Source organism: Macaca nemestrina, chromosome 1 (assembly GCF_043159975.1).
Source record: "Macaca nemestrina isolate mMacNem1 chromosome 1, mMacNem.hap1, whole genome shotgun sequence".
Taxonomy (NCBI): Eukaryota; Metazoa; Chordata; class Mammalia; order Primates; family Cercopithecidae; genus Macaca; species Macaca nemestrina.
Window position 1 is genome coordinate 9,637,904 of NC_092125.1, and position 20,783 is coordinate 9,658,686.

The following is a 20,783-nucleotide window of genomic DNA, read 5'->3' on the forward strand; positions in this document are numbered from 1 at the left end:
TATTTCTTCCAGGCTGGGTGTGGTGGCTCACAACTGCAATCCCAAAACCTTGGGATGCCAGGAATGAAGGATCACTTGAGCCCAAGAGATGGAGACCAGCCTGGGCAATTAAGTGAAACCCTGTCTCTACAATAATAATAATAATAATAATAATAATAATAATATTGGTCAGGTGTGGAGCATGAGCCTGTAGTCCCAGCTACTTGGGAGACTGGGGTGAAAAGATTACTTGTGCCCAAAAGGTTGAGGCTGCAGTGAGCCTATCGTTTATATATATATATGTATAAATAGATATATAAATTTATGTATCTTTTTATATATGTTTTTATATATGACATATTCAAATGATATATAAAAATATATAAATAATATATATCATATAAAATATGATACATATCATCTATACATATATGACACATATAATCTACACATATATAATATATGACACATATCTACACACAGGAGAAACAGATGATATATATCATAATATAATAAATATATATCACATATTAAATACATACATAGAAAGAAATAGCCATTTTCATTCAACAGTAATTATTATTGCAGTATTGCCAGCTACTTGAGCATATCAAAGCTTTAATAATGTGATAATACCTACATTATTCCATTATATTTCTGGTTACACAACTGGATGAATACTCTTGATATGGTATATATGGTTCATTCAAACATTACCCCTTTTTGCTTGATGCATGTTAATCTACAATAGTTTATGTGCTGGCAACTGGAGTAACCTATCACCTATTTTCTTCTCTTAAAAATTATCTTTATTAGCCCAGTGCTTTACAGTTACCTATCTACAGCCATCTGTGAAATCCGAGTGGCTTGACATAATTTGTGCTACTCTATCTCATTAGCTCATGTTGACTTCACTGTATATGATTGGTCTACAGCAAGCAACAAAGATGGGTGTCATGTGTTAAAACACTGTTTTAGTGGACTTAATGATCTTTCACGTTAAAATTGTATGATAGAATTTCAGTTAAAATCGTACAATTCAAGAAGAAACAGTTGAATTAAACAATTTTAAGTCCTTCTCTGAGTGATGTATACCTACTCATTTATTGACAGAGGACTTTCTTTTGGTTCAGTTATTTTTCACTCTATTTTTAAACAAATAGCTTAAATCTACAAGAATAATAACACAGGTCAGGTGCAGTGGCTCACACCTGTAATCCCAGCACTTTGAGAGGCTGAGGCGGGTGGATTACCTGAGGTCGGGAGTTCGAGACTAGCCTGACCAACATGGAGAAACCCTACCTCTACTAAAAATACAAAATTGGCCAGGCATGGTGGTGCATGGCTGTAATCCCAGCTACTCAGGAGGCTGAGGCAGGAGAATCGCTTGAACCTGGGAAGCGGAGGTTGCAGTGAGCCAAGATCACACCATTGCACTCCAGCCTGGGCAACAAGAGCAAAACTGAAACTCCCTCTCAAAAAAAAAAAAAGAATGATAACACATATACATTTTCTACCTTTCCCAAATGATTAATGGTCGGGGACTTCCTTGGACATATGAATTATATATATAAATTATATAGCATGTCTGTGCTTTATATTTATGTAAATATGCTTTAATATGTATAATTTAAAAACAGTGATGTATTCAAGCCTGGAGTGTTGAACAAAAGCAATCAAAAGAAATATGACGGTTATTATAATAAAAGAAAACCTTAACTATTTTAAAAATATTTTTCTCACTAACTCATATTAGGGCAGTCACTCCACCTTCAGTTAACATGAGGTCAGAATATTTCTCATCATTGTTGAAATGCTGCTCTAAAAATCAAATTTTCCAGCCCACCCAGGGACACAATCAATCAATCAATCAATCAATAAAGCTTAATGATAAATTAAGAAGGTAGGTAGTAGAGTCAGATATACATTTTCAAAATTCCTAATATCTTTTGATAAAAATATTTACAATGATGTAAACATCATGGTAAGATAAAATTTGCCACTTTTCATTTTTTTCTGGTCATACTTTTTACAGATTTATATTAATAACATTTTAAGATAACATCCATATTGAAAGACATTTCATGGAAATCTTTGTAACATGCCAAATGCAATTATTTCTTGTGCAATCTAAGGACAAAATGTGTCATCAACCATTTGAATCACTAATTTTATCGGTAACTATTGGTTGAGTTCTGGACCCAGGAAAAACAAGAATGAACAAGACAGGAACTGCCCTCAACTAGCTAACACCATAGTGAGATAGTTTTTATATCAACAAATCATTGCAAAAGAAGCGAGCGTGATTTATAACACAGGCATACACACAGTACAGAAGAGCAGAAAAAGAAACAGTGAATTTTAAGGGGAAGATCAAGGAAGTTTTCACAGATGACAGTGCCTGTAAACTGAGTCTGAAAGGAAGAACATGAGTTTGCTTAATGGACTGTACGTCTAAGCACAAGGAGGCTCATGGGATCATGGCATGCAGGTAAGGCTTGGTGCTACTAGGTGGGGCTTGGTCAGCAAGGAAGGAGAGGACATTGGTAGCCAACACATCCGAGAGAGTCACTAAACCTCTCTGGGAAATTCACAGCTCATTGATTCCACTTCCAGTCACCATTGAGCAGGCTCTCTTCTTAAAGGACTCACCTTCTGCTTGACCCACAATACAGCCTGCTGGAATACACCTCCATTCCTAGGCTTATACGCTTCCCTTTACCATGATTATGCCATGTGTAAAGTTAGGGGCTATTCTCAGAATCCCACTGTAGTAAAGGTTTCATCTATTTCGTATCTCCAAATTATACTTCAGGTCTGAACATCCCATGTCTACTCCATAGTCTGCATTTAAGTAGTATCAGACAGATACTGGATTCCTTTTTTTTTTTAGAGGTGGAGTCTCTCTCTGTTGCCTAGGCTGGAGTGCAGTGGTGCGATCTCAACTCGCTGCAACCTCCACCCCCTAGGCTCCAGCGATTCTCATGCCTCAGCCTCCTGGGCAGCTGGAATTACAGGTGTGTGCCACCACACCTGGTGAATTGTTTGTTTTTTTTTTTAGTAGAGATGGGTTTTCACCATGTTGGTCAGGCAGGTCTCAAACTTCTGACCTTAAGCGATCTGCCCATCTCAGCCTCCCAAAGTGCTGGGATTACAGGTGACTGCACCCAGCCAGAAGAAGACTTCTAAAGACATACATAATTTAACTTGTGATGTTAAGGTAAACATCACAAATATATATAATGACCATAAAACCACAAAGATAAGTAGAAATCCACAAAAATATGTCTGTTTAGTAGGTGATATGGTTTGACTGTGTCCCCACCCAAATCTCACCTTGAATTCCCACATGTTGTGTGAGGGACCTGTTGGGAAGTAACTGAATCGTTGGGGCAGGTCTTTCCCATGCTGTTCTCATGGTAGTGAATAAGTCTCAAGAGATCTAAAGGATCTATAAGGGGGAGTTCCCCTGCACAAGCTCTCTCTGTGCCTGCTGCCATCCATGTAAGATGTGACTTGCTCCTCCTTGCTTTCCACCATGATTGTGAGGCCTCCCCAGCCACATAGAACTGTAAGTTCATTAAACCTCTTTATTTTGCAAATTGCCCAGTCTCAGGTATGTCTTTATCAGCAGCAAATGGACTAACAGAAAATGGACTAATAATACAGCAGTGCCAGCATTCCAACTGCATAACCTTGCTTTTTTCATTTTATTACATTCTAAATCTTAATATGAGACTTCTTAATGTGCATGTTGGCCACACTGAAGGGCTAGAAGTATGGCATGCTTCAGGCCCTGGGAGAGCAGGCCAGCATCACATCAGCGCCATGAGCATCTCTCACCCAGGCCCTCATGGAGGGACAGCAACACAGCAACCAGGCCTGTACCCATGTCCATAGTATGTAGGTTCTTACCAAGAAATGCACCCCCAAAGCCTTTATGCCCCAAAGCTTCCTCCATAACCACTACTGTCCTCATCAGAGGAAAACTCTATAAAGGCTGAAGAAGTTACTGCAAAAATAAATAAGAAGAATAAATGGGTGTGTGCAAAGCAATCCCAGATAACATTTTAATCTGAATTATAAGCAAGTCAGGTAAGTCAGATGAAATTTACATGTGAAAGATTTTCTGGGTACAGAGATGGACAGAGTTGGACAAACCAAACGCTGTCATTGTTTTAGATGGTTTATAAGGAGGACGTGAGGGAACAACACTTGGCTTTCTGGTCTGAGTGATACACGTCAGCCCAGCAACTGGCTCAACTAGAGAGATGGACACAAAACATGGGCTCATGCTCTTGACTCTAAATATTGCCTCAAGTTATCAGTACTTTCCACCTTGGGAACAAACTATGACTCATTTGGAAAATGTCACCCACTAAAACCACTGAATTTTGTCCAATGTAAGCTCAAAGGACAATATCTTAAGTTGATTCATAATAAAAACAAGTGTACATCTGATATAGAACTCATGATTATGAAAGTGAAAGTTCAAGCCCTTACTCCCCATTGCTTTGTGAAACATTTTCTACATTTATACCTCCTTTCTTTTTTGCCCTCTTTCTCTCCTGCAAAAAAAAAAAAAGTCATTTTAAACATGGTGACAGTCCAAAATTCAAAATAAATTGAACATTCATTTGATATTCCTTGATTGGCCTAATAAAGCCATTTTTTTTTGGTCATTTCAGTATTCCATATTCAAGCTATGTTTGCATTTTGTTGTTTGATTTAAATATTTGTTAATCTTTTTAGAAATTCTGAATCTAACAAAATAAATCCTATAATTGAGCACATTTACAAAAGTTCTTTAAATATAACACATGGCAAGGACATTTTCAAATTCAGAAGTTCTCTGATTTACATTATTTTAAAATCATACTATATAATGATTTGTGATGATATCTTTACAATGTCTGACAAAGGTGATAGCTACCATTCCTTGTGTGGATACTGTGTTAAGCCATCTGAACAAAGGCAGTATGGAGTATATCATAATCATTACCATTTTATTTCTCAGAAATTGAGGCTTTTGAAAACTTCACAATTAATAAATGACTTTTGACCCAGGGCTTTCTGATTCTAAAATCTGTGCTCATCAGGATAATCCCACACTCCCCAGGGAACTGACTGATAACTTAGTAAGTCTCACACTGCTCCCAAACACTTGCCCATATTAACTCATGTAATCCATACAACAAGCCTATGCAATCAGATAGATCTCTTTTTATCAGTCTCATTCTATAAATGTGCAAACTAAAGCGCAGAGAAATTAAATGACTTGTCCAACTTTGCAAAGCTACAAAATGGTGGAACTGGGTTGCAACCTCAGGCAGTCTGACTATAGATCCTGCATACTTCAGCACTACGCTACAATATTAGCTAGTGAATATGTCACCTGTTAGGATTTTTGTTTCATTTATATGCAAAAATTTTATTCATGTAACAGACCACTGCCCTTCTAGTGAAAATCATATCTAATTTCAGGAATTAGAATTTGCAAACCAGTTTCATTGCATAAGCCTTGTTATATAACTTGTTTAAATTTAGTGGAAAAGTCTTTCTCAATATTACTGAATATATTTGTTAAGATTACATTTTCAGTTGTTCATTTTAAACAGGCTAGCTGTATTCTCCTAGCTAAAGAGAATGGCCATAGAAGATGTTAAAAAGATTTCAGTTAACAAATGTTTTAAATATTATATTTAAATAATATTTACAATCTCACCAAATTCCTCCATTGTTTCCTTAGTATCTTGAAACTAAAGTACACGTAAGAAATATCTAATATATCTTTCTCCTTCATGTGTAAAGACCTAATAGATAAAATCGAATAAGAGTAAACACGCTGGAGGGAAGCAGCAGCAGAAATTCCTTATGGTTGGTGGGGATTGCTGTGTGCATGGGTGTGTGAGAAACATGTTTCCTCATATATCATTTAAACATAATTTTCTCAAATATACAAAATGAATTTGGGTCATAAATTAGAATTAATTAGGATTTTATCATTTATCTCTTAGGTAAGTAACATATAAAATAGTAGACTGCGTTAATCAATTTGAAGAGACAATTATGGTCACAATTTTTTCCAGCTTCCTACTTGTGATGTTAGTTGACCACAGATAACACCATTTATTTTTACAGAGTTTGAGCGTTAGCTAATAATTTCACATCCGTTACCTCTTTGGACCTTCAAAGGAAATCTTATGAAGTAGGTAAAGCAGAAGCGATTCCTATCATTTTTCAAATGAAACTGAGGCCGAGAGATTAGGGGACTAGTATGAGGAGAAATGCTGGAGACGAAATAAAATTAACATCTTCTGACTGAGTTTAACTTTCTTTCCATAACAGCATAAATATCATACACCAACTGTTAGTATGGTGCATCGGTAAGTGGAAGCACATCAAATACCCTGTATAATAAAATTAAACTGCTTCAAAGTATAAACTAGGTAAAAAGTTTAAGCTTACATTGGCACCAGATCTATATAATATTAACCAGAAGATATTGAAACTGTCCAGTGATGTTTTTTAATTCAATTAAAAAAGAGGGAAGATTCTACAGTTCTAAATTCTGCCTATACAGGTATACATAATTATCATATTTGTATACTTACACCTAATAGATACAGCTCAGCATGCTCCTTCATTTTACAATTGGTTGATACAGAAATAGACTAGATCTAGCCATATTTCATACCAGCAACACAAATACATGTGTTTTGCACATTTTTCATTATAAAAATAGGTACTCTGTTGAAAATCTCAACATATAACTGTGTACATGATATTAGTTTAAAAATACCTACTAGTGAAGAGACTGGTGTTGTACATCATGATGGGGATGGATACAGTTCATTCAATCCACAGTCCACTGAGTGACTCACAACCAAAATATGTGCCATTACTGTTCATATCTAAACAGACACAAAAAGATGACAAAATCGGTCAATAAGTATGATCTCATATGGTTTGCATAAGATTATCTTTCTAACCTGTAGTATAATAATAATAATAAAAATAAAAAGATGTTTGATAAGCAACCCAACAGAAAGACCTTATCCTACATACCTCCGTTGTTGTTGTTTTTATTTCATTAGCTTTAAGAATACAAATGGTTTTCGGTTACACAGGTGAATTGCACAGTGGTGAAGTCTAGGATTTTAGTGCATCCATCACCTAAGTAGTGTACATTGTACCCAATAGGTAGTTTTTATCCCTTACCCTCCTCCCACCCTCTGAATCTCTAATGTCCGTTATTATCACTCGGATGCCTTTGTATACCCATAGGCTGGCTCCTACTTATAAGTGAGAACAGGTAATACCTCCGTTTTGTACACAATGTGAAGTATAGCCATGCGAACATACCACATAGTCAGTAAATATCTCTGATTCAGAAGTAAATTTACTAGTAACTCAATGTAACATTTCTAGAAAGCCATATGCTTATCAATAAGAAAACCAAACTTATCCCGTGATGTGAATTTTTTAAGGCCTATGTGTTGAGCATTACCCTATGCATGCATATGAACTTCCATTTAGTCTTCACCACAAATCTGCAATGTAGTCGTCTCGTTTTACAGATTTAAAGACTCAGGGGAGTAAGGCAACTGGCCCAGGACTCTGCCCTCTATAGAACATGCTGCTTTACCATATCACGTGGACCATGCAGAGCAACCCTTCTTTCAATGATTGGTTGTGCCCTATGCGTCCTACAATGTGACCAACAGCTATTGAGTTGATATATAAAGATACATCTCACTGGTTCTCTGTCTCTCATGTAGTTCTCTAAAATGCAAGCATAGTATTCTACTCATCTTTGTATGTCAAGATAGATATAAAGTGAGATCTCACTTTGAAATATAGTGCCTGGCACATACAAATATGTGCTGAGTAAATGAATGAATGAACAGCAACAACAAAAGTAGGCATTGGCATCTATTTTTTGCCTTAATTCACACTTTTGTTTTGTCAATCCTTTAATTTACTTGCCAAAGTTATCTTTCTGTTTGCAATACAATCTCAAGAAGAAAAAGAATAATCTGAAATATCATTTGAATGAAGTTCAAATATATTCATTCCAAAAATCACACACTAGTTAGCAGTTTAATTTAATTCATTTAGAGATCGAATTCTATTTCTCAAAAATAGAAAAAGGTTAAATAATAAAGACATTTTCCAGAAAGAAAAAAAATCCATGTTTTACCTGTAGATTAGGTATCGGCTTCCTAACAGGACTTACACCTACGCACCTTCCTCGATCACAGAGGGAAGGACAGCACGAATATAGGAGAAAACTGAAGTCGAAGTCTATAGGCAGAAACTGCATGATTACTAGGAGCTAGGAAAAGCTGCTCTGGATTGGAGATGCTACAGAAAAACAGCCAGCTTGGAGACTCTAGTGGTCAGATCCCAATTTACTCTGCAGAAAAAGCAGCACCACAGCAATCTCCCCAGAGCAAGAGTGGGCAAACTGCAACCCTGCTGCCAGTTTTTGTGTAGCCTGTGAGCTAAGAATGGTTTTGACATTTTTAAATGTTTGGAACAAACTAAAAGAATTGTGCGAATTATTTGAAATTCAAATATCAGAGTCTATAAATAAAGTTTTATTGGAACACAGCCACAGCCATTCATTTACATATTGTCTCTGGCTGCTTTCACGTTACCATGGCAGAGTTGAGTAGTTGTAACAGAAACAGTATGACCCACAAAGCCTAAAATATGTACTATCTGACCCCTTATAAAAATCAGTTGCTGGGCCGGGCGCGGTAGCTCACGCCTGTAATCCCGGCACTTTGGGAGGCCGAGGCGGGCGGATCACGAGGTCAGGAGATCGAGACCATCCTGGCTAACACGGTGAAATCCCGTCTCTACCAAAAAATACAAAAAAATTAGCCGGGCGTGGTGGCGGGCACCTGTAGTCCCAGCTACTCGGAAGGCTGATGCAGGAGAATGGTGTGAACCCGGGAGGCGGAGCTTGCAGTGAGCCGAGATTGCACCGCTGCACTCCAGCCTGGGCGACCCAGCAAGACTCTGTCTCAAAAAAAAAAAAAAAAAAAAAAAAAAAAAGAAGAAGAAGAAAAATCGGTTGCTGATTTCTGGTCTAGAGAATTGTTCATGCTTGATTTGGAGGAGATTATATGACAGGAAGAGGGGTGCTTTAGGGCAGATTGGACGCAGACGCTGCGAACCCCTGGCCCTACAGAAGATCATGAGCCTCAGGGGCAATTAAATAACCGCCTTGAGTAGGGCAGGGTATTTCTTTGGGGACAGCAGGATTTTCCCTGTAGGAAGCACAAGAAATGAGGTCAGACTCAGCCACACTTCATGTCAGGTGCACAAGCTGGGGCAATGAGGATGGATGGAGAAAGCTGGCCACCGGGATAGTGTCATTCTGCAACGTGCCAGAATGGCATTCTCTTCAAGGAAATCTCCAGAGCTCTGACTCCCTCCCTAAAGGTGCCAATCTTCAGAATGACAGATAACTGAGACAACCAGTCTTCTTGCTGAAGGCCTAAGAAAGGTCATGATAACAGCAAACAGAAGAACTCTAAAAAAGTTAAAAGATCCTCCATTTGCCCCCATGTAAGGGCAAAGAGTGGAGCACAGCAAAGATGCATAAATGGTAAAAATGTAAAATGAAGAAAGCATGAAGGTTATAGAGAAGAATCCGCTACATACATAATCCTTCCACGGAGAGGTGGCATTTCTTTTTGAAAAACATCAAAGGAAAGTAAAATACATTTTGTAGAATGTCTGTTTTTGAGACAACAGAGAACAAAATCCCAAAGATTTATCTTCCAGCAGAGAAGTTAGTTAAGCCCAAATAAATGAGAAGATCCCTAAATGGTTTCCCCATTGCATCTTAGAGGTGAAGAGAAGGTGGGTTTTGAGCTGGAAGACTTGGCTCTAAACACCAATTCTGATATATTCTTGCTACAGGACCTTGGACAGCCGGCCTCATATTCGAAGTCTCACTGGCACCACCTCTAAAATACAGTTGTTCTGAGAGTCGTAAGACAAAATATGCACAAGATGTCTAGAATACTGCCTGTCTCATGGGAGGTACGTGAGATTTCCTAACTGCCTAGCTTGCTTTCTCTCCCTCCTCTTCTAATACTAATCTCCAACCAAAATTATTACAGCTATAGGAAGTGGCTGCCAGATACTCAGTTCTCTCCTATGCTCCATACTTTACTTTGCTCCTTCTGTTTTCTGTGAGTAGGCAACATCTTCTTATTTGGGGTGCCTTTCTATTTGTCTGGTAAACTGCTACTCATTTCAAAAAATAATAATTCAAAAGCTAATTCTTACCAACCCCTAGTCCCTCAGGCACAAATATACTGCCATAACATTTTGTACATAATGTATATAATATAATAATATTATATTGTATTATCATCTGTTTGTATATCTGTCTTTCCCAGGAGGTTAAATCTTGGTCATTCTGTCTGATATAGTATAATATCAAGATGATTAATTATAATTTCCGGGGGAAGACAGACATAGTTTTTTAAAAAATGCTCACACATACATACTTCTGCCTATCTACCAGCCCTCTCTGCCTATCTACTGCCTATACTGCACAAGGGTCTTCTGATTCCTGTTGAATAGAGGAATTTCCTTCACAGCAGTTACAATCTGGAGTATTGCAGTGATTTCCAGACAGCTAGGTGTGCAACACATTCTGATATTTGTTGAGAGAAAGAAGTGAAGAATGAACAAGTATAGAAAGAATGACAGAAAGGCAGCCTTGGTGAGGATTTGGTATATAAAAAATTGGCTTGGCATGGTGGCTCATGCCTAAAATCCCAACACTTCAGGAGGCCAAGGCAGGCAGATTGCTTGAGTCCAGGAGTTCAAGACCACCCTGGGCAACATGGTGAAACCCCATCTCTACAAAAAAATACAAAAATTAGCCTGGCACGGTGGTGCACACCTGTAGTCCCAGCTACTTGAGAGGCTGAGATGGAAGGATCACCTGAGCCTGGGAGGTGGAGGTTGCCATGAGAGGTAATCACACCACTGCACTCCAGCCTGGGTGACAGAGTAAGACTCTGTCTAGAAAAAAAAATAAAAATAAAAATAAAAAATGAACATAGCATATTGCAGGTGGCATTGACAATTTAGTTATCCTGGAGATCCATCTGGAAATACACACAAAATGAAATAAATCTCATTTTATGGATGTAAGTCAACTTTAGGCAGCTCCCAGTAACAATATTCCCTCATTTCTTGAACACCTACTACATGTGAGGCTCAGTGGGAGGTACAACCTCTAAGTCAGCTATTATTTGTATGTGTTCACAAGAAGATATTGAAGATGAAGAAAAAAATAGGGAATTTTTTTTTCTTGACTAAAGTCACACAGATATTAGTACAGTAAGTCCTCACATAACATTGTTGATAGGTTCTTGCTCACCTTAGTACCTGGAGAAACCCCACACAGACATGGGAAGTCTGTGCAAACTCCACACAGACATTGGCCCCAACTAACATTTTTTTCCGCCAATATTATAATTATAAGAAAATAAAGTTGAATTAAACAAAGTTATTCAAGGACTTGTTATATACCGAGTTCTAAAATCTATGCATTTCCACATGACAAATCAAGATTCTTCGTTACTTTGATAAACGATGCTTTTAACATAGTATTTATTGTGTGAACAGTTAATGAATGGTAGCTGTTGTTACTACTGTTATTAACACCATCACACAACAACAGGGGAACAGTTTAACATTATGGAATGTTAAACTGCTAAACTTATATAATACTTTATTATTATAAGAAATGTGGAATTTATACTGATATAAGTAAATGTATGTAAAATGCAGAATATAAAATGGCATGTATTAGTTAATTAAAATTACAGGCAATATTGTGTATGGTAAATTAATAAAAATTAGAAGTTAGTATGCTGAAAATAATGAGACTGTGTGTTTGTAGGTAACTTATTTGAAGTTCTTCAGTTTCTTTGAGAGCACGAAAATTTCCTTGAATTCAAATTTATGTTAAAACAAACATAATGTGTAATTTCTAAAAGTGGTGTTACTATCCCAGACCTTCTCCACATTTGAAATCTCATTTCTTCTGGTGCAAGATAGCAAATTACTGTTGTTTTAGTAAGAGCTGTTTGTTTGTCTATTTATTTTTACTATTGGGAATGGAAACACTTAGAGGCAGATTTTTTAAAAGAATTACTGAAGAAGTTTTCTTTGAAATGGAGTCATTTAAACCACTTACTTCACTTAAAATAGACATAGTTTACCTTAACGTTTCCCGATTAGCATAAGCAATCTACATATTATGATGCCGACTTCTGTAGTAAAGGCTAGACTATGTTAACATTTTGTTAAGATAAAGTAGTCAACACGTGCTGAAAATAAATTTATTTCTTATACAGTCATGCCTCACTTAACAATGAAGACACATTCTGAGAAATGCATCATTAGGTGACTTCTTCGTCATCTAAACATCATAGAGTGCACTCACACAATCCAAGATGGTATAACCTTGTACACACATAGGCTCTATCATACTCCCTATTGCTTCTAAGGCTATCTGTATAGCATGTCACTGTACTGAATACAATAGGAAACACCTGTGTATGTAAACATCAAAACGTAGAAAAGGTAGAGTAAAAATATGGTATTAGGCCAGTGCAGTGGCTCACACTGTAATCCCAGCACTTTGGGAGACTGAGGCAGGTGGATTGCTTGAGTCCAGGAATTTAAGACCAGCTTGGGCAACATAGCAAAACCCCATCTCCACTAAAAAAAGATGCCAAAATTAGCCGGGCATGGTCCCACTTAATCAGGGGCTGAGGTAAGAGGATCACCTGAGCCTTGGGAGGTTGAGGCTGCAGTGAGCCAAGATGGCCCCTGCACTCCAGCCTGGACAACAGAGTGAGACCCTGTCTAAAAAAAAAAAAACAAAAAAAACCCAGTATTATAATCTTATAGGACTACTTTTGTATAAGTGGTCCATCGTTGACCAAAACATCATTATGCAGTGCATGACTTTACAGAAATATGAGAAAGAGAGATTTTAGCAGAACCGTAATAGCAATAGTGACAAAAGTAATTGCTGCAAAAGGGTAAGAATATTTGATAAGAGTGACAGCTGAGACTCAAAATCGTCTTTGTGCTCTGAGAGCTGTGGAAGGCTAACCCCACTGGGGAACATCCAGCTCAGAGCTCATCTGGGCCTCAGACTTTCATCTGAAGGGAGTTCTAACCAGTGTCACTAACTGCTGAAGCAACTGACATTCTCTTATTCTCACTGAATTATAAGAGAACAAAGGCCAAAAAAAATTGAAAGAATTCTGTGTAATCAAAGCATCTTTTAACAAAGAAGGTACAGAAAAATGACCTTGAACCTGATCATCAGGGAATCTGAAGCAGCTTCTTGGGCATGAGTGGGTGGCTTTTCTTCCCCACAGCAGTTATGTCCAGAGTTTTACATCTGACAGAGCCATGTCTTAAGCACACCAAGGGTTGGGTGGGCCTGGGGCAAATGGTGATATTCTGGATAAAAATGCACATTGTAGCTCAGTTTTCTTTAATTGAAAGGGTTATATGAAGAGTCTTTTTTCTCTCTTTGCTAAAATCCTAAAGTTATTTTTCATTAGAAATAACTATTTTAGGGCCCTTATTTGATAGCCACAGTGGTAAGGAAGGAACTAATAAATCAAAGGGAAAGATAGCCTTGATGAAGAAAGGCTCAGGCATAACAAAAGTAGGAGGTGGATTCCTAAGCTTGTTTCAAATTGCTACTGGGTAGGTTTATATATGTGTTTACATTTGTAATGAGGCAACTGTCATTTCGTGTTTATATTTATTGACTATTAAACTTTAAAGACCAGTTGTACTGAAAATTAACTCCTATATTTATTCCACATGTGCTATGCTGATGTTCCAATGACTTTTTAAATGAAGTTTATGTAAGGACAGCTGAATTAACTAGACAAAAATCAGTAGATTTTTAAAATATATAGTTTACAAAATAGAGACAGCAGCCTCAAAACCTATTTAAATTAAGTCTAGCTCCAACATTATCTAATTGGGTTGAAACAGCCCTTTGGCGGCAGGGGATAGAGTCCTCTCATGAATCAGAGCTGTCACAACAGCGAAGAAGTGGTCAAGCTGTTTGATAGAGGGGTGAGGTGGAGTTTAGCTAATGCAGAGAGGAGGTCAAAAGTTAGGGCAAAGGGCCAGCAGAGAGAAACTGAAAAGCAGTTTCTATTGGCATCTTCCTGAGGGAAAAAGAAAGGAAAGGAAAACAATAAATTTCAGAGAGACTCTCATCACACTTTGTAATTGCATGGAAGATGAGAACTATGTAAATTAAAGGAAGTGATACTTGGCAAACCTTCCTAAAAGGCTAAGCTACCATCTCATTATTTTAGCCATTACATGCTCTTGCATTTCTCTTTCTTCTTTTCCTTTCTTCTGCTACTTCCCCTCTTCCCTTCTTCTTTTTTTCTCTTCTGCCCTTTCAACCTTTTCAGCTGGAGCAATATCATAATTAACACTGCTCATGTGTCTACCCACAAGTCAAGCACTTATGACTGATTTACATGCATATTTTCTTTTAACACTCTTCCATCATTGTTAATAGTATCCATATTTCATAGACGTTAAGGCTCATATAGACTGAATTTCAAAGCCAAATTAGCCAGTGAGTGGGAAAAGATGGAAATCAAATCTTAATCTGATTCTTTAATTAATAAAAGAATGATTTTCAGGAGTGAAACTGTAAATTGCAGAACTCAGTGTAATCACAAGCCCTTTGCACATAAGAAATTAGGATGCGGATGGACGAACTTTGGGAACGGAGTTAAGTGGCCATATGAGCAAAATTCTGTATTGGAGAGCTATTCGACCAAACATTTTTAAAATAAAAGCAATCAAGTAAGTATTTAGGGAACAAATGGAATTCAATTCTGAACCTTACTGGTAGAAGGGGGTCTTCATTAGTGACTGATATAGAGTTTGGAGGTCCCCTCCAAATTTCACGTTAAGATGTAATCCCCAGCATTGCAGGTGGGGCCTGGCAGGAGGGGTTTGGGTCATGGGGGTGGATCCCTCATGGCTTGGTGGGGTCCCCAATAGTAATCTGGCTGTTTAAAGTATGTGGCACCTCCCTTTGATCCCACCTTGTAAAGGTCCTGCTCCTGCTTAGCCTTTTACCATGAGAAAAATCTCCCTGAGGCTTCCCCAGAAGTCAAGCAGATGCCAGTGCTATGCTTCCTGTACAGCCTGCAGAACCGGGAGCCAATTAAACCTCTTTTCTTAATAAATTACCCAGTCTCAGGTATTTCTTTATAGCAATGCAAGAACAGCCTAACACAGGATGATGTACCATTTAAGTCACATGAGAAAAGAGAAAGAACAATTGACACTAGTCCAGGAGACATCTAGACTGGAGGAGCAGTTAAAAGGGTATTTTTTTTTTTAAGAAACTGCAAAGAGGTTGGCAATCAGTCTAAGAATACCTCAGGCATGTAAAATATGCTGAAGACCCAAAGATAAAGCCCAAAAAAATGACACTTAACAGTCAACTCTGAAGCCAAAGAAAGAAAAGAAAATGAAATTTAATTATCATTTTAAAACCTAATAGAATCCATTCTGGGGTGTGAAGCTTTCTATCAGAATACATCAACAGTTGCAAAATATGCATTTAGATTGAAATGAAAATGGTTCCCTTACAACCTCTTCTAAACCATCCGCTAGGACGCATAATAACTCTCAAGTACTCAAAAAGCCAGCGCATAACTGATTCTCAAATCTGAAAAGACCTTGGTTTTCCTGGAAATACAGTAAGAAGGCAGGCAGCCAAAAGTACATAAAAAACATTACAACCAGGGTTTCCTTGTTTTACATTTACCAGCCCGGGTACTTAGATGGCTATCTTCACGAGTCTTTGGATATTTTCCTAGTTTTGTATTAAAGGGAAATGATTTGTGACTCAGAACTCACCTAATTACCTTGAGTGGATAATGGTTTACTAATATCTTGGATATGCACGTGTCTGTGTCTATGGTATGTTTTGGAATTACAATATTTACACATTTTAAAACTTGTCCTTAGTCTTTGGAATTGATAACACTTCCTTTAATGTCAAGACAGAGTTAAAGATAACTGCAGTAAGCAATCAAGGATGACTACGATTATGTTCTCATCTCCATAGAGATTGTTTGCAACAGGAGGAGGATGACTGTAGCCAGAAGAATACTTGTAACCATGTCCTCCAGCTAGGATTTCTAAGTAAATTATAGAATGGAAGATCTTCAAGTCACATGCTCCTCAAGACACTGTCCATTTGGGGGAACTGAAAAACCAAAGCTGAGGTTAGAACTGAAGGTAATCAATCAAACCTAAGCAAACCTGAAACCGTGAAGATAAGCCACATAAATTCAACATTGTCACTGCTTCCTTGACTCTGAATTCAGATGGAATTTGGGTCAACATATTTAAGATACCTCCCTAGACTAGGAGCTAGCAATATAATGATGGGGTCTAAATAGTACCCTTTCACACCCTCAGCTAGCTTGCAGTTAAAAAGACATGCACATTGTTCATCTAATTACGCTTATGATATCTAACCTGCCTCAGCCTCATTAGCCATTCCAGGCCAGGCTGCCTTCAAGGTATGGTGCAGGATCAAACTGCAACACCCTGTATCCAACATCCCAGGTCAATGGCCTCTTTAGCAGCCCTTATCTTTGTTCCGGACTAACCTGTGGCTGTGCCCATTAATAGCCACTGACCTCCATGATGTTGTCTCCTTGATCTTAGGAAACAAGTTTCAAAAGTTTCAAGAGCAGCTTCAGGTCAGAAATGTGCAAAAAGAGATCCCCAAATAGAAATAAATGTAGGGATAAGGGAAAAAAAAAATCTTCCCCATGGAATAAATGTCTTAGGCCTAACCAAAACTCAAGAGCAACACAGAAGCCCGAATAATTTACTAACAAGAGTGTAAGAGCATTTTCATAGGACAGAACCCACACTCAGTGTGGGTCTGGGGTGCTAAAAACACAGGGCTCAAAGGAACAAAGGGAAATAGGAAGGACTGAAAATATACTAGATAGGAACTAAAGGCATCTTAAGTAAGACTTGGTGATTGGGGCTCCACTCAAAATTCTAGCTAAACTTGGCAATATGGCAGGGATATAATGAATTCTCCCTTTGGAGAGAGAAGACAACATACATGGAGAGGTTTTTGCTCTAAGTATGAGATGTACATAATACCAATATTATCCTTTTATTAGAGGACTTCTCCAAGTGAGTTTAAGTTCATAGTATGTGGATTCTGGGCCAGTGTGGGACACTGGCATTGGTTGATTGGTACCCTGGTGAATCCCCAAGTTCTTCTTTGCGCATCCCCCTTCCTTCAGCAAACACTGTGTGCTGAATTAATTCCACTTCTGAGGTTTTGATCAAAGTACACTTATTTGGTGCAAGAAAGCTGTAGGAGCAGCCCAAGCTGCAAATACTAATAGAGCCATCTAAAATGTAAGCTGCCTGAGGGCAGGGACTCTTTCTCACTACTCTATGTCCAGCACCTAGCACCGTGCCTGGCATGTAGTAGACTATTTTTGAACGGATTAGCAGTCTTATAAAAAATATGGCATCTTCAAAATAAGTCTTTAGTGAAGCTTAGCAGCTACCAGCAGTGGTACTGAACCTTTCATTTAATGATAACTTTACGAAAATCAAAGTTAAATCATTATTTTTATAATTTATGACTATTTCTTGATGGTCTTATGTGAACTAGGTAAAATACTAAATGTTCTATGTATAAACCTTATCATTTAATCTACATAATAACCTCAAAAACGTATACTAGCTTCATTTTACACGTAAGGAAATTGATGATACAAACTTAGGTTGGATTTGGCCTAATTTCCGTCACTTTGCACCATACAACAACTTGTCTTTATCTGTTTTCCGTTTCAGAGAATCCCTTTAAAACCAGAAGTAATTTTCAGATTTAATAATTTTTTTTTTTTTTTTTTTTTTTTTTTTTTTTTTGAGATGGAGTCTGGCTCTGTCGCCCAGGCTGGGGTGCAGTGGCCGGATCTCAGCTCACTGCAAGCTCCGCCTCCCGGGTTTACGCCATTCTCCTGCTTCCGCCTCCCGAGTAGCTGGGACTACAGGCGCCGCCACCACGTCCGGCTAGTTTTTTTGTATTTTTTAGTAGAGATGGGGTTTCACCGTGTTCGCCAGGATGGTCTTGATCTCCTGACCTCGTGATCCGCCCGTCTCGGCCTCCCAAAGTGCTGGGATTACAGGCTTGAGCCACCGCGCCCGGCCAAGATTTAATAATTTTTGAAACCAGAAATAAGGTAAATGTCTGGAAGTAAGATGTGGCTAACTTTGGCATCAGTACATAGTTATATGACATTAACTTAGCCAGCGATCCATATCCCAGTCCATCAGATGGAATTAGTACCACCAGCTCAGCAAATTAAATAAAGGTAATATTCTGTGAATATGCTTTGAACATTCAATATGTATATGTACAAATCAGTATGCACGTTCTCCTAAAATTTTCTTTTTTGAGACAGAGTCTCGCTCTGTCACCCAGGCTGAAGTGCAGTGGCACGATCTCACTGCAACTTCTGCCTCCCGGGTTCAAGCAATTCTTGTGCCTGTTTCCCAAGTAGCTGGGATTACAGGCACCTGCCACCATGCCTGGCTAATTTTTGTGTTTTTAGTAGAGATGGTGTTTTAACATGTTGGCCAGGCTTGTCTCGAACTCCTGACCTCAAGCGATCTGCCTGCCTTGGCCTCCCAACGTGCTGGGATTATAGGCATAAGCCACTACATCCAGCCCTAAAATGAGCATCTTTATTTCAACACTTATGGTGAGGAAAAAAAGCAGAGACCTCCCCATAACTAGCAAGAGCTGCTAAGTCAGCCTCAGAATCAACGGGATAGGAGAGATGTGGTAGGGTTTGGCTGTGTACCCACCAAAATCTCATCTTGAATTGTAGCTCCCATAATCCCCACGTGTCATGGGAGGGACACAGTGGGAGGTAATGAATCATGGGGGTGGTTACTCTCATGCTATTCTTGTGACAGTCAGTGAGTTCTTACAAGATCTGATGGTTTTTAAGGGGCTTTTTTTGTTTTTTTTTTTTTTGAGACAGAGTTTGACTCTTGTTGCCCAGGCTGGAGTGCAGTTGTGCAATCTCGGGTCACTGAAGCCGCCATCTCCTGGGTTCAAGCAATTCTCCTGCTTCAGCCTCCTGAGTAGGTGGGATTACAGACACCTGCCACCCCACCCAGGTAATTTTTTTTTTTTTTTTTTTGTATTTTTAGTAGAGATGGGATTTCAATCTCCACGCTAGTCTCGAACTCCTGACCTTAGATGATCCACCCATCTCAGCCTCCCAAAGTGCTTGGTTAATAGGTGTGAGCCACTGCACCCAGTCTCTAAGGGGGCTTTCCCCACTTTGTTCCACATTTCTCCTTCCTGCCGCCCTGTGAAGAAGATGCCTTTCTTCCCCTTCACCTTCCACCATGAGGCCTTCCCAGCCACGTGGAACTGTGAGTCAATTAAACCTCTTTTCTTTATAAATTATCCAGTCTCGGGCATTTCTTCATAGCAGTGTAAGGATGGACTAACACAAGGTGGCAGCCAGTTTAGCTCCATTGCTGGCATAGTGTTTTACAATCATGGAAAATTTAGCTTAGTAATGGGGGCCTTGTTCTGTATTTTTAAAAAATCATATCCACACGCAAATTTATGAAAAGAAGGGACAGAATGTTTTTCTGTTCTGAAAAAAAGAAGAAAACTTGAGGTTATTTGACCTTTTCTCATCTAAAGGGAAGTGAAAGTGCTTCAAAATATATTATTTCCAGAAGAGCAATATAGAGAATTAAAGGATGTTTCAAAATTATTTAATTTAAGGTTTTCATTATGGGGTCATTTTGCAAAAAACAAAAAAACTTTTTATTGCAACTAATGAATTAGTGAAAAGCACTTAAAGACATAAATAATATTTTAGCTGAATCTGCTTTAATCTTTGGTGTTCTCATTTCCTTAGAGGTGATTATGCATAGATTTATAGAAGAGATTGTATTAAACTTCACCCGAGGGTCTTTTTCTTAATCATCTATTTTTTCAATATTCTTAATTACTTTCATATTTAATCTTCTAGTTTTCATTACATTTTTCTATTTTTCAGGATCTTAATGTTAAACTTTATCAAGTAGAGTGGAACTCCTACATATCCTTTTTTTTTTTTTTTTTTTGAGATGGAGTCTTGCTCCATTGCCCAGGCTGGAGTGCAGTGGCGTGACCTCGACTCACTGCAACCTCTGCCTGCCAGGTTCAAGTGATTCCCCTGCCTCAGCCTCCTGAAGAGCTGGGATTACAGGTGTGTGCCACCATGCCCAGCTAATTTTTGTACTTTTAGTAGAGACGGTGTTTCACCATGTTGGCCAGGATGGTCTCAATCTCCTGACCTTGTGATCCACCTGCCCCGGACTTCCAAAGTGCTGGGATTACAGGCATCAGCCACCGCACCTGGCCAACTCCTACATATAAGAAATATACTCCATCTTAAAAATCCATTCTAGGCCTGGCGCAGTAATTTTATTATTATTACTGTTATTATTATTATTATATGAATTATTATTATTCATATTATATGGGTCCTATGAATTCATGGGTCCTGTGAATTCCCATATTAAGTTTTGGATCAGCTTGTCAATTTCTGCAAAAAAAAAATCCTAATAACAGTGTCTAATATGTTTTTAGTTTTTCTATCTTGTTTTCTCTGTCTTCATCTTTC

General features: G+C 38.3%; 1 protein-coding gene across 8 annotated transcripts in view; it reads right to left on the reverse strand.

Moving 5' to 3' along the window:
- Positions 1–20,783, reverse strand: part of LOC105474633 (cholinergic receptor muscarinic 3) — a 527,334-nt gene that overhangs the window by 358,899 nt on the left and 147,652 nt on the right. For 4 of the 8 annotated variants that reach the window (XM_071073800.1, XM_071073804.1, XM_011729445.2 and 1 more), the window contains exon 2: positions 6,786–6,893. The exons of 2 other annotated variants lie outside the window; for them this stretch is intronic. The gene's annotated coding sequence lies outside the window, so the exon portion shown is untranslated. Of the gene's footprint in view, positions 1–6,781; positions 6,894–8,182; positions 8,778–20,783 lie in introns of those variants that run through there. 2 more of the 8 variants (XM_011729446.3, XM_011729447.2) reach the window with 2 other exon arrangements.